Consider the following 12,886-nt stretch of genomic DNA (forward strand, 5'->3'; position numbering starts at 1 on the left):
TTAATATTTGATAGAGTTCACCAGTAAAGCCATCTGGGCCTGGGATTTTCTTTGTGAGAAAAATTTTAAATTACTATTTTAATTTCTTACTTGTTATAGACCTGTTCTGATACTCTATTTCTTCTTGAATATGTTTTGGTAATTTGTGTCTCTTTAAGGAATTTGCCCAGTTCATCTAAATTGTCTAATTTAGTGCATACGGTTGTTCATAATGTTTCCTTATACTATTTTTAATTTTTGTAGGTCTGCAGTGATGTTCTTTCTTTCATTCCTGATTTTGGTAATTTATGTCTTCTCACTTTTATTCTTGGTAAATATAGCTAAAGCTTTATCAATTTTGTTGAACATTTCAAAGAACCAACTTTTTGGTTTCTTTGTTTCTCTTTATGTTTTTCTATTTTCTATATCATTGATTTCTGCTTTGATCTTGATTGTTTCCTTTGTTCTATCTGCCTTGTGTTTAATTTAACCTCATTTTTCTAGCTTCTTGAGATGCTTAGGGTATTGATTTTAGATCTTTCTTCCTCTTTAATAAATGCACTTAATGCAATAAATTTCCCTTTAGCACTCCTTTAGCTGCCTCCAACACACAATTTGAGAAATCGTGTTGAGAAATACAATTAATGAAATTAAATACCTACACTTGTGTTTCTATTTACCAAAAGAGAGAAAAAAGGGGAAGAAAAATGCCAGATTTATTTAAATAACTTGCTCCGTTTGGTTAGTAACTTTACTGTTCAAATAAGAGAGGAGAAATTAGTGAGCAGTACTCTCATACATCAGTGGATACTAATAGCACTGCAACCTAGAGGTATGTTTCCTGCCAGGGCATTGCCGGAGTTGTCATTGTCCCATAGTAGCAGTTCTTTCAGAGCCAAGTCCTTGAAAAACCATTTAAAGAGTGTAAATATAGTTGCTTTTTAGGAAGCCTTCCCTCGTTCACTCCTGTCAACAATACAGATTATGGCTTTTGTGTCTGCTAATAATGACAGTATTGGTGGATCAGACTAGAAGGAGAACGAATTTAATACAACACAAAGGAAGAACAGGAATTAAATAGTGAAACTTCCTTTCATCATGTGATTACTTCACCTTGAATACTAATCCATGCAGCTGGATTCTGCTGGAAAAAAATCCTTTTTGCAGTCACCAGAATGACCCTTTAAAATGTATGTCAAATCACGTCACTCCTCCACGCAAATCCGTCCAATCACTCCCATCACACTCAGAGTGAAAGCCAGAATCTTTCCACTGGCTTACAAGACCCTGCACGATCTGGCCTTCCACTGCCTCTTGGGTTTCATCTTTGGTTTCTCTTGCCTTATTCACTCTGCTCCCGTCCCAGTGGCCTCTTCGCATTTCCTCCACCATGGCAAGCATCCCCCCAAATACGGGATTTCTGTGTGCTGTTCCCTGTGCCTGGATTACTTTCCCTCCACACATCCATATTGCTCGACTTCTTAACCTCCTTCAGGGCTTTGTTCAAATGTCTCCTTCTAAGAGACTCCTTTCCTGATTACCCCTTTAAAATTGAAACCTATACTTAACAATTCAGGTACCCCTTTAGTGCTTTATTTTTCTCCTGAGGACTTATGACTCTCTAAGGTACTACAGATTATGCTTATTTAGTTTATTGTCTAAATGGCTAAAGGGAAGTTCCATGGGGCACGGCAGCTGTTGTCTCTTTTGTTCCCAGCTATATCCATGGCCCCTAAAACAGTTCCTAATACATAAAAGAAATTCAATATACTTTGATGAATGAACAGATAATTGAATGAATACCATGAAGATCTGTCTAGGAGTTGAATGTGTTGAAATTGCTTCTCACAAAGCCAACAACATTAAAAAGCTTTTATAAATCTCCTGAATAAGAAATTTGTTTGCTAGCTGCCATTCTATAGAAATCCAAATGCGTGGTGGGTATTAATTTGCAAATTCTGTAGCTCTTTGTTTCTCGAAGTCACAATTCTGCTCTGAGCCCCTACCTGGCCAAAATAGTAGGAAATATCATTCATCACTGGCCTTCCCTCTCCTCTGCCAGGATGTGTAAAGGTCCTGGGAATCTAATGAGGTCCAGACAATTTGGCAAGGGATCTCTGATTTCTTCTCCTGATACACTTGCATGCTGCCTTGGAGACAATCTGCTGGGCTGGGTCTGTGCCACGCTCTGACAGCAGAGATTGCCAAATTTAGAGCCTTGATGTCTTGGATCTAGGCTCCCTGGGTTCGCTGTTGTATCCTGCAGTTTTGCTACCTTCCATGGTTATTGTGAGTGAGTGAGGTGTATGCTAATTTTCACAAAACCTCCAAATACCTTCCCCTTTGAAATCCAGGGCTGCCAGCACCTTTTCCTCTCCCCTCTGTAGGAGTCCTGTGTGATCTTTCTTCAAAAGCCTTTAAGAAGGTGATGTTGGTTTCTCTCATGTAGGATGAGAAAAGGAGATGCTGAAACAGTCAGATTTTCTATTTAAAAAACCATTTTGTAATAAATGATTTCCTTAGTTTTACTAAAAAAAGTTCTGAGGTGAGGTTAGGGGCTTTGCTAAGGGTTAGCTGAAAATCACACAAGGACACACTTCCTGAAATAAAAGAGAACATTAAGATTGAATGGCTAAAAAAAATCTGATTCATACAAAGATTTTTAATAAAACATATAATGAAAGGTGATAATACAAATTAGAGATTTAAAATAAGTCTTTCAATCTCTCTTTCTCCATAGATAGATAGATAATTAAGTGTCAAAGCGGGTTCTGCATTCAGTGCCAGTGTGCAAACTGTTAATTACTGGTTTGTAACAATATAATACAAAGAAAGTATAGAAAATGAGAGTAAGTATGTAGAAAACATTATAGCAGTTGGCATGCCATGGTATCCAAGTTCATGATCAGCAAACTCTTCTTGTTTAATAGGATGTAGATCAATATAGATGCTGTTGAAGTTGGGTGGTGATTTGCTTGTGGTTCAGCTGCATACTAGTCATGTGTAACATTTTAAAGATATTTTGTCAGCTATAACCCAAAAGTGTATAGAAATCTGAGAACAGCTATTAGATATTTACAACTTGTTATTTTTAGTTTTTATACATTTTAATTCAGAATTTTAAAATTTACAGTTTAACATTGTTAGCAAAATTTGATAATTAAAATTTATATTATTTACACTTAACCCTAATTTACAGATGACCTTTTTCTGAGCCTATTTCACTGAATTTTCTTTTTTCTGTCAAGAAAAAAGACATTTTTTTCTGAATGTGGCAATAAAATATGTGATTACTAACAAAAGAAGACCAAAAAACTTACACTTGTTTTAATTGGAAAAATGATGTTTTATGTATGGTGTTTAATTTTGTGGCCACTGTTGATGAAGAAGTACTAAAACCTCGAAGTGTTACTCATGAAGATGTACTGGCTAAGAAGTAATGAAATCATAAACATTTAAGCAAGATTTGCATTCGTGGCATAAAGAAATATGCTTAACTGTTTGAAAGAAAAAATATTGAAATGAAAAGCTGACAGAAGTATATGTTCACTATTTCACACATAAACATTGTATTTCGCATATGAATATTAGTGGTGTATGGGTTACCTATAATGTAGCACTACATACAATTGCTGAGGCTTAGGCAAAAGACTGTGGTCAAGATTTTTGCTTGGAAATTTCGGGTGTCTCTGCCACAAAGAAGGTAGCTGAAGTACTTTCTAATGACCCCACAGCCTATCCAGGAATGGGTGAAAGATATAGAAAACCAAGTCAGAACAAATAGAGCTAGCAAAGTATTTTTGACTACAAGTTGATAAATGAACAGATATTGCCACGTGGCAATTCTTTATATATATATACACACACACACATGTGTGTGTGTGTGATTTGAACATAATGGTGACTATTCTGTCAGCAAATGTGGTTCAGAATTTAATTTTAGTTTGGGAATAAATTCTGATGACATAGCTACAATGACAGGAAAATAATCGGAGTACTTGCCCAGATTAAGGAGTTTGTGCCAGAATGTAAATCAACTCACTGTTTCCAACATTAATGAAATCTTACCTGAAGGGAAAAAAAAAGTCAGCTGAACTAAACAGCCAGCTAATTAGTAAAAAATGTGAATAAACTAAAGGTATGTTAAATTCTGGACTATTTCCTTTATTATATGACAATTAGGAAGCTTATTGTAAACAACAACTATACATGCTCCGTGGTTATCTAGGGGGAAAGTTCTACCAAGAATGCTTGAGTTACGGAACAAACTCTTAACATTTCTACAGTGTAGGAAACCAGTTTGGTCTCAGCTTTTTACAGATCTTCAGCAAGATGCCAGGCTTGTTTCTTTGTCTGAGATCTGAGATATTTTAAATGATATTTAATTTTTCCATGCAAGGAATCAAATGCAACATGTTTTCCAATGGAAGATGAGAACAAAGCCCAAAATGGAAACTAGGAGCTTAGAAAAACAGTCTCAATAAATTGTTACAGCAGGTCATGTAATTGAGCAATTTTCCATGAAGTAGGCGATGAACTTGATGAAGCACATCAGCTAAATGAAATTTCCATAGGTTATTTTTAGAGGTGGAAAATGAGGAATGGGGCATGTTTGTTTTAGAATATGGATATACATCTATCACATAAGAAATTACTCTTGTTCTATTCACCTTTGCCTTTTGTTCTATCTTGCTTGGCTCCCCTCTGTTTAATTTCTAGAAAGATTAAAATAGCATAAGTAAAGAATGTGTCATTTAGTACTGATTACTTTTCTTTGCTAAGAGCATTCCCCTTTTGTCATTCTTTTTTTTGGTAAATCCAGTTTTTTTTCCTCTCTGCTGTATGTGCCTAGATAGTCCTTGTTGATGATGATGATGATTGTGATGGTGATGATGATGGTGGTGGTGGTGATGATACTGCTGTGGATGACTATAATTTAAAAATCTTAAATATGTGTCTCTTTTGTTCTCTTCCTGGAATAGCAAATTTTACATTCCAGGGCACCATTTGACTCTGTCACCGAAAGTGACGCATTTAGTCTTTTGAGATATCTTGGTATAGTGGCACAACAACTTTAAAAATGGCATTTTAGTGGAGAAAAATATTCTATCAAGAACTATAGCTATGTACAAATTACTGCCCCTTTTTACTTTTTTGTTCTCCAACAGTAAGTTTCTCTGTAGTTAAAAAAAAAGTCTGATTCATTTACTCATTTAACAAACTCTTGAATCCTGTGAAGGTTTATTCTGCCAACAGATGTGGTTCTCTCTAACCCTTACGCTCTTGAAAAAAGGAATACTCATGATATCCTGATGATTAGTGCAGGTATAGGGTGCCGGATCCTAGCTTAATGATCCATTAAGCAGAAATACTGGTATTTAGAGATTCTGAAACAAATGCTAGTTCTAATTTTTTGTTCTGTTCTGTAGATTAGAGAATAACAAGCCCTATTCCCCCACGTTTCATCTTGAGTCAATGCCAACCACACACTCATGCACCTTTCTCTCCTGCCTCCCTCTGGTCACCCTAATGTGAAATGCATCTCTCCAGATACTGCGCTTTTGTAGGTTTGAAAGACGTCTGCTACTGAGATGATATGCCCGTAGGGAATGGCAGTGTCCAGGCTTTACATATATTGGGATAAGGAGGATGAAATTTAGGTGTAGAACACAGGTGAAAGTAATCTTGCCTTCTAGGCAGCATGTGATCAGTTTTTTACTAGGCCTATTGTGAAGTCCATTGTGATTGATGAAAACACACACTGGGCTCCTGGAAAATGTCTATAAAATGGGGTAGATTTATAGTGAAAGCTATGAAGACTGGAGGTGATGTAGCAAGAGCATTGGTTTGTGGGTCCTAAGACCTGGGATTGAGGCAGCACCCACACTTACCAGCTGGGTGATCGCAAGAAAGTCACTCGAAGTGACCCTGAGTATCGGCTTCCTGAGCCATGTATTGGGAATAATATCACCTCATGGACCAGTTATGAAGATTGCATACAATGAGTTATGAAGAAATGTTTTACACAGTATACACAGATACATTGCTTCATAGTAATGGGTACTCAGTTTCTCTCATGAGTTCATTTTGCAGTTTACGCCTAAGGCTATGTCAATCAGTAGCTTTCAGTGAGAAATGGCCTTCCTTAAACATTGTATACTTTTCTAGACTTTTCTTGGCATTTCTAGTCCTTTTGAATCTTTCTTTGGGTTCCCCAAAAAGACTCTTTTCACTTTTCACTTTTCACCAATTTGAATGCCTTCTGGTGCGTCTGCCTTTCCTCTGCTCAGGCCTCTGCTCTTGCTGTGAGCTCCCGGCTGGCTGGCTCAGGCTTTGCTCAGGCCTCTCATCACAACCCTGCTCCCTGCTTGACCTCTGGTGCCTCTGGATAACCTGTCCTCTCCTCCATTTTCCCACCCAGTCTCAGAGTCTAACTTACCTTTCTTTCCAGTTGGTTAGATAATACGACACTGTTCACTCTCCTCTTTCAGAGAAGAGGGATAACATTGCCTAGTGGAGACGTTTAGGTCTCTACTGAGAGCCTTCTTACAGACTTTCCACACAGACCCACCTCCTGGCTACTCCACCCTTACTTTCGGTCTGCTGCAGTTTTCCCTGGTACAGACTGCACTGCCAAATCTGATCTACCAGGCCGGGGGATTATTCTTTCAGGGATTCCACTGGGGTTCTCTCCAGTCTAGGGTCTCTTGTCCCTCAGTAGAAACTAGGTTCAGGTTGTCTTCTATAAGCCTTCTGGGTTCTATGTAAATCAGATTATGTGGCTAGGTACTGGTGGGTATGCCAATAAGCTCCTTAGGCCAAAGTACCAGAACCTTACCTAAGACCCTCATTCTCTAAAAATAATTTGAATGAAAATAATGGACTTGTTTGGAGAGTAAACATTACATATATAACTAGATAGACAGTATCAGAATATGTAACTCCTCAAAAAAAAAAAAAAAAAACAAAACTCCTTTAGTATTAATACAGGTCCTGATGGATTGACTTTGTTGTTATTATAAAAAGTCATTCTATTCTTTGTCTCTGGGAGCAATTTTTGTCTTAAAGTCTATTTTTTCTGGTATTAGTGTAGCTATTCCAGTTCTCTTTGGGTTACTGCTTGCATATTACATCTATTACTGTACTTCTACTTTCCATCTACTTGTATCTTTGAATCTAAAGTGTATCTCATATAGACACATACAGTTGGACCCTTTAAAAAGATTATCTGCCTTTTGATTGGGTATTTAAGTCATTCATAATTAATGTAATTACTGATAAGGTAGAATAGTAAGACATGGCCAATCAACATCTGTTATTCAACCAATTGAAAAAAAGATGCTATCATCTCCACCTTTACGTGAAGACCCAGCCAATGAAAAAATAAAATATTTCAGTTCCCAAATAGCATAACCTTGGTAATTTTCTTTGTAATTTTTATTTGATCAGACAGTCCAATTGAGATCTGACTTTCATGCATCTTTTTCCAAATAAATTTTTCTCAATAATTTCATCTGAATCTTTGCATGACAGTGAAGTAAATTCTTCTTTACTTGTGTAAAAGAACTGTAAAAGGGAGCTTGATATCTATTTAAATAGAAATCCCCTGCATATATATAACATATTTTAGAGTGAAGCTACATTTATTACATATTAGCTAAATACTGTTACCTGCATGAAACTTTGAATCTGAAATTTACCACCTCTCTCTTAAAATATATTAGCAAATATTAGCTATGTAATAAAGATATCCTAACAGGGACAGCTGTTGGGAGATGGAAAGGGGAGGAAAGGTAAAGTGAAAGACAAAAGAGAAATTATATTCCTCTTTCAAACTGAGAAAGTAAAAGACACCGATTGAATATTAATTATAAGTTTGAATACAAAAAATGATATCCCAGCATAAACTAAGATTTTTTTCTTGACTAACCAAGAGAAATAAAACGGAATTAAAAAGAGAAAGAATCTACCATGCAGTTCAGTGTTATTTAATGCACCACTTGAAATTCCTTGTACACAGTCCACGTTTTCAAAATACGTGAGAGTGGGACAAGTTCTCCACTTTTTTTGAGGCACATACTTTCAACATAGAAAATATTTGAGGCTTATGCCGTTGAACTTAGCTGAGCAACAGAGGGTATGGAGCTGCATAAGGCAGTGCTTCTGAATTGATGTTGGTCCCTAAACAATCTGACAGTCTACAAGAGGGAAAGACCATTGTATTGAAAGGAGCATTGAGTTCTTTTAGTAGTAACATGTTACTTCAAAGCAAAGTAGAAACCTTATTTATGTGACTACACTAACCCTTTTTGCGATACTCTAATCACTCACTGAACAAGGTCACCCTTTTAGTTCTCACAATGATGGATTTATAGAATGTTAGTGTTGGACAGTTCATTGAAGACCTTGAAACTCAACTCCACATTTTGCATATGAGTAAACTGGACCCAGATAGATGAAGTGCATCCCTCCAGGTCTCAGAGCTAGTCCATGGCAAAACAGGCATTGGAGCCCAGTCCCATAGCCTTTCCTTGACACCAGCAGTTCCCACCCCTGGTTGCACATTAGAATCACCCAAGGAGCTTAGCAAAAATAGTGACACCTGAACTTCACATAGACCTGTTTGAAATCTCTGGGGGGATGGAGCTAGGGCATTAATAGTTTTGAAGGTCCCCAGATCATTCCAAAGTAAAGCCAAGACTGAGAATCACATTTATGCCACTCTCTTACAGAGTAAAAATATTTACAAATATTAGCTCATGGATCAAAAAATTTTTTCATGAATTATTTTGCTTTTGCTCTCTTAGCATAAATGATGAAGCATCCATTGCTTTAGGGTAGGCAGATAAAAACCAAGGACAAAAGAAATCAGTGTTCAGCCTTGATTTTCAAGATAAACTTTAAAAAGTATATAGAAAAGTAATAGTTTTAAGAACTAGACTTTCAATGGCAAGAACTAGGCAAAAGAGTTTTCTGAATTCCAAAATCTTTAAGTATCAAAAGTCAGATGTCGATGGACTCAGGCATGGCATATAAGGGAACCACAGGAGAGAAAGGATTAAGGATATGTTGAAGGAGTCATTTCCAACCACACAGAAATTAGAGTAAAAACAAAAATGATGACCACTTTCCTGGGCTGGTGGGTAGAAGGCTCAGAGAGAATTGGAAGCAAACAAGAGATACACATCATAGGCTGGTTACCTGGTATATTAGGGTTCTTCAGAGAAACAGAACCAATAGGGTGTGTGTGTGGGTGTGTGTGTGTGTGTGTGTGTATTTATTTATTTACTTATTTATTGATAATGTATTTATGTATTTATTATTAAGGAATTGGCTCATGCAATTATGGAGACTGGCAAGTCCAAAATCTGCAGGGTGAGCTGGCAGGCTGTAGACCCAGGGAACAGCCAATGTTGCAGCTCCAGTCTGAAGCCCACCTGCTGGCAGAATTTTGGGAGGTGAGTAGGTGGGGAGGGCGTGGGAGGGGGAGAGTAGAGGAGGTGGTCTTTTGTTCCATTCAAGCCTTCAACTGATTGGATGAGGCCCACCCACATTGTAGCCAGTAATCTGGTTTACTCAGAGTCCATTGATTTTAATATTAATTTCATCCAGAAAAAAAAAAAAAAAACCCTTCACAGAAACATCTAAAATAATGATTGGCCAAATATCTGGGCACCATGACCCAGTCAAGTTGACATAAAATTAACCATCACACCCAGTATATGTCCAATTGTGCTTATACCACACCTACTTTCTTCTCTCTCCTTTCCACTCTGCCCCAGTCAAGATTCAGGGGAGAAGAATATCTGCTCCCAGGTGGATCTGAAGGCCCAAATGCAAAAAAAAAAAAAAATCCTAAGAGACTTGGATTTGTAGGATTACAAATTTGTAGGATTACAAATCCTAATTTGTAGACTGAAGCGCCAATATGAGGATCCTCTAATCCCAAAATCTTATCTACTGCTAGAATTACATTTTTAAAATATGATGGGGTAAAAGTTATACATGTGGTAGCATGGGATCTAAAAATCCTGGCATAGAGTCTTGCATATTGTGGCTGCTAAATAAATGTTAGCTGCCCTAAGAATATTATAAAATATCGGATTATTATCTAGTGAACCGCTCACTGTTACAGCTTTTAAATCAGAGGTAGATTACATGTGCTCTTTTGTGTAGGTTAAAGGGCTGTGGAGAGTTAAGTGTGGGATATGCATAAACCTTCACCCAAAACTTAGAACAATAATGCATGATAAAATTCATTTGCTTTTTATAACTTTATTTCCTCTCACCAGTGGGCCATTTTCTATGTTTATCCATGATAATTTACTGAGAGAAAAAACACACAGCTTTTTAAAAATGTGTTTTAGACAGTTAATGGTTTTTAAAGCAAGGGAAATATATCTAGTCACTGAACAGGTGTGTGCTTGCAAAAGCAAAATAAATGACCCTTTTAAAACACAGTTTTTCATCAAAATGAGTTTTACTTCTAAAAAATGATGGTGATATACCCTGTGGATACTTAGTATAAATTCACTTGAAAGGCATCCTAGATCTTTTTACCCAGTGATCAATTGCTTTGTCTTTATTTTTATTTTAAAAAGCTAAAGAGAGAAGCCATAATTCTTCTGAATAATACAGACCAATATTCAGCTATTTGCTTGAATTTCACAGCTCTGAGATAAATGTACATTCATATTGGTTCCTTATTTTAATCCTTAATTTGCACAACAAAGCTTTGCTGTGTTATTAGCTTTCTGTGTTATACAATAGGTAGAGAGAATATCATTAACTGTCTCTGACCAGATTGGCAATAGATTGAGAATCTGTAAGAGTGGGATCTATAGAACTTAAGATATTGTTTTGATTGTTTATAGATTTTTACTTAGGTAAAATTCAATTTAATGTTTAATACGAAATCTATCAGCATATTTGTATGTATATATGCAAACACATACTCTAATATTGAGAGTAGAGTAAGATTGGCATGCTATTAAAATGGTGTTTTGGGGACTCCCCTGGTGGCACAGTGGATAAGAATCTGCCTGCCAATGCAGGGGACACAGATTCCATCCCTGGTCTGGGAAGATCCCATATGCCAAAGAGCAACTAAGCCTGTGAGCCACAACTACTGAACCTGCACTCTAGAGCCAGCATGCCACAACTACTGAGCCCATGCACCACAACTACTGAAGCCCGTGCGCCTAGACCCCGTGCTCTGCAACAAGAGAAGCCAATGCAAGGAGAAGCTCGCACACCACAATGAAGAGTAGTCCCCGCTCACCACAACCAGAGAAAGCCCATGCACAGCAACGAAGACCCAACGCAGTCAAAAATAAATAAGATTAAATCTTTTTAAAAGAAATGGTATTTTGGCCGTGGGACTCAGGAATGCCAGAATCCTTCCCCAGAAAAATACCTCCGACAATTTTCTGGAAGGTGATAAATGAAGAGAGCAATGACTAGTTAAACAAAATAACACTTTATTATAAATTAAGTCTCTGCCCCAAAAGCCATTGGCAAAGTCTAGTAAATTACACTGGGATTTAGTAGAACTTTCACCGCAGTTAGATATGTGAGTGGGAGTGGGTGCCATTCTACTGAGCCCAGATTTAATATTAGGAAATGACCATCTTTACAAAACAATAAGCTACACCTGCCAGCCCAGGAAAGCGTGGAGACAAGAAGCAGAAAAGAGCATTTGGTGTATTTGCCCAGCACTGAGTAGGCCTAGACCACCAGACAGGCACCCCTCCCAGACCAGGGCAGAGTCTCCTGCTGAGCAGGAGAGTGACAGAGGCAAAGTGTGTGTGTGTGTGTGTGTGTGTGTATGTGTGTGAGAGACAGAGAGAGACAGAGAGAAAGAGAAGGGGGAGGGGAGGGAAGGGAGGAGAGAAAGCTGGAGCCCTTACCACTTTCCAAGTGTAGAAGGAGGAAAATTAGGAAAAGGAAAATCAAAGCCCCCCTTGAAAGCTCCACCAATAAAAAAATGCAGTGGAGTCAGTAATCAGTGTCCAAGCAGTTCAGCCCTCTTTCCTTGGCCTGGAGAAAGAGGGAGAACAGAACTTCTAGCTTGAGGTCTGATTTGGTCAGGGAAAGGAGTGAGGAAATGGGCAGAAAAGAAGCTGGAGCAATCTCAAGGCTAACCTCTCTCCCACTGAAGAATTCTTGTCTCAGTGAGATTTTTGGTATTCATAAAATATTTTTTCAGCCCTATAATGTTGTTTCTTTAGATACAAGTTTTTTCCAGCCCTAGAGATTTAACATCAAGGAGGATATACTTGAATTTCACACTCGTCCACGTAATATTCATTGAGAACAAAGTTTTGTTTTTGAGGGGTATAAAGAAGAATGAAGATGAATCTTCATTGCTCCTGGAGAAACTTGCATTTTAGACATTGTCAAAAATAACTAGACTATAAGCTGTAGAATGAAAAGTACCTTAAAATATTTATAGCTCAAGGACACTGAGAGTTTGGAGAAAATATTTTAAAAATTTAGCAGTAGTAGATTTCACTATGATATTTGTAGAGTATTGTAATAAGTTTTGGAGTAACCTTTTAGAAATTCTGAACAGATCTCATAGAATACTTCTTTTGAAGAGAAAAGAAGCAGATAAGCAAATATACACCTGCACAATTCAAATACTGATGCATCTCTCCAGAGCACTAAAACTAATCAGAAATTTTGTTTCATGACTGCATTTAGCCTTTAAAAAGATAGGCATCTATTAACACAGTTTGGGAATATAGTGACAAGCAATTAGTTATAATTGTTCTGGAAAGAAATAATAACTGGAAGCAGATGACTTCTAAAGCAGATGACTTTCAATTCTAAAGGAATTGAAAAATAAGCTTGCTAACTTAATTCTTAAAATTTGATACAGGGAATTCATTTTAGGAATCTTCCT

Source organism: Eubalaena glacialis, chromosome 6 (assembly GCF_028564815.1).
Source record: "Eubalaena glacialis isolate mEubGla1 chromosome 6, mEubGla1.1.hap2.+ XY, whole genome shotgun sequence".
In the NCBI taxonomy this organism is placed as follows: domain Eukaryota; kingdom Metazoa; phylum Chordata; class Mammalia; order Artiodactyla; family Balaenidae; genus Eubalaena; species Eubalaena glacialis.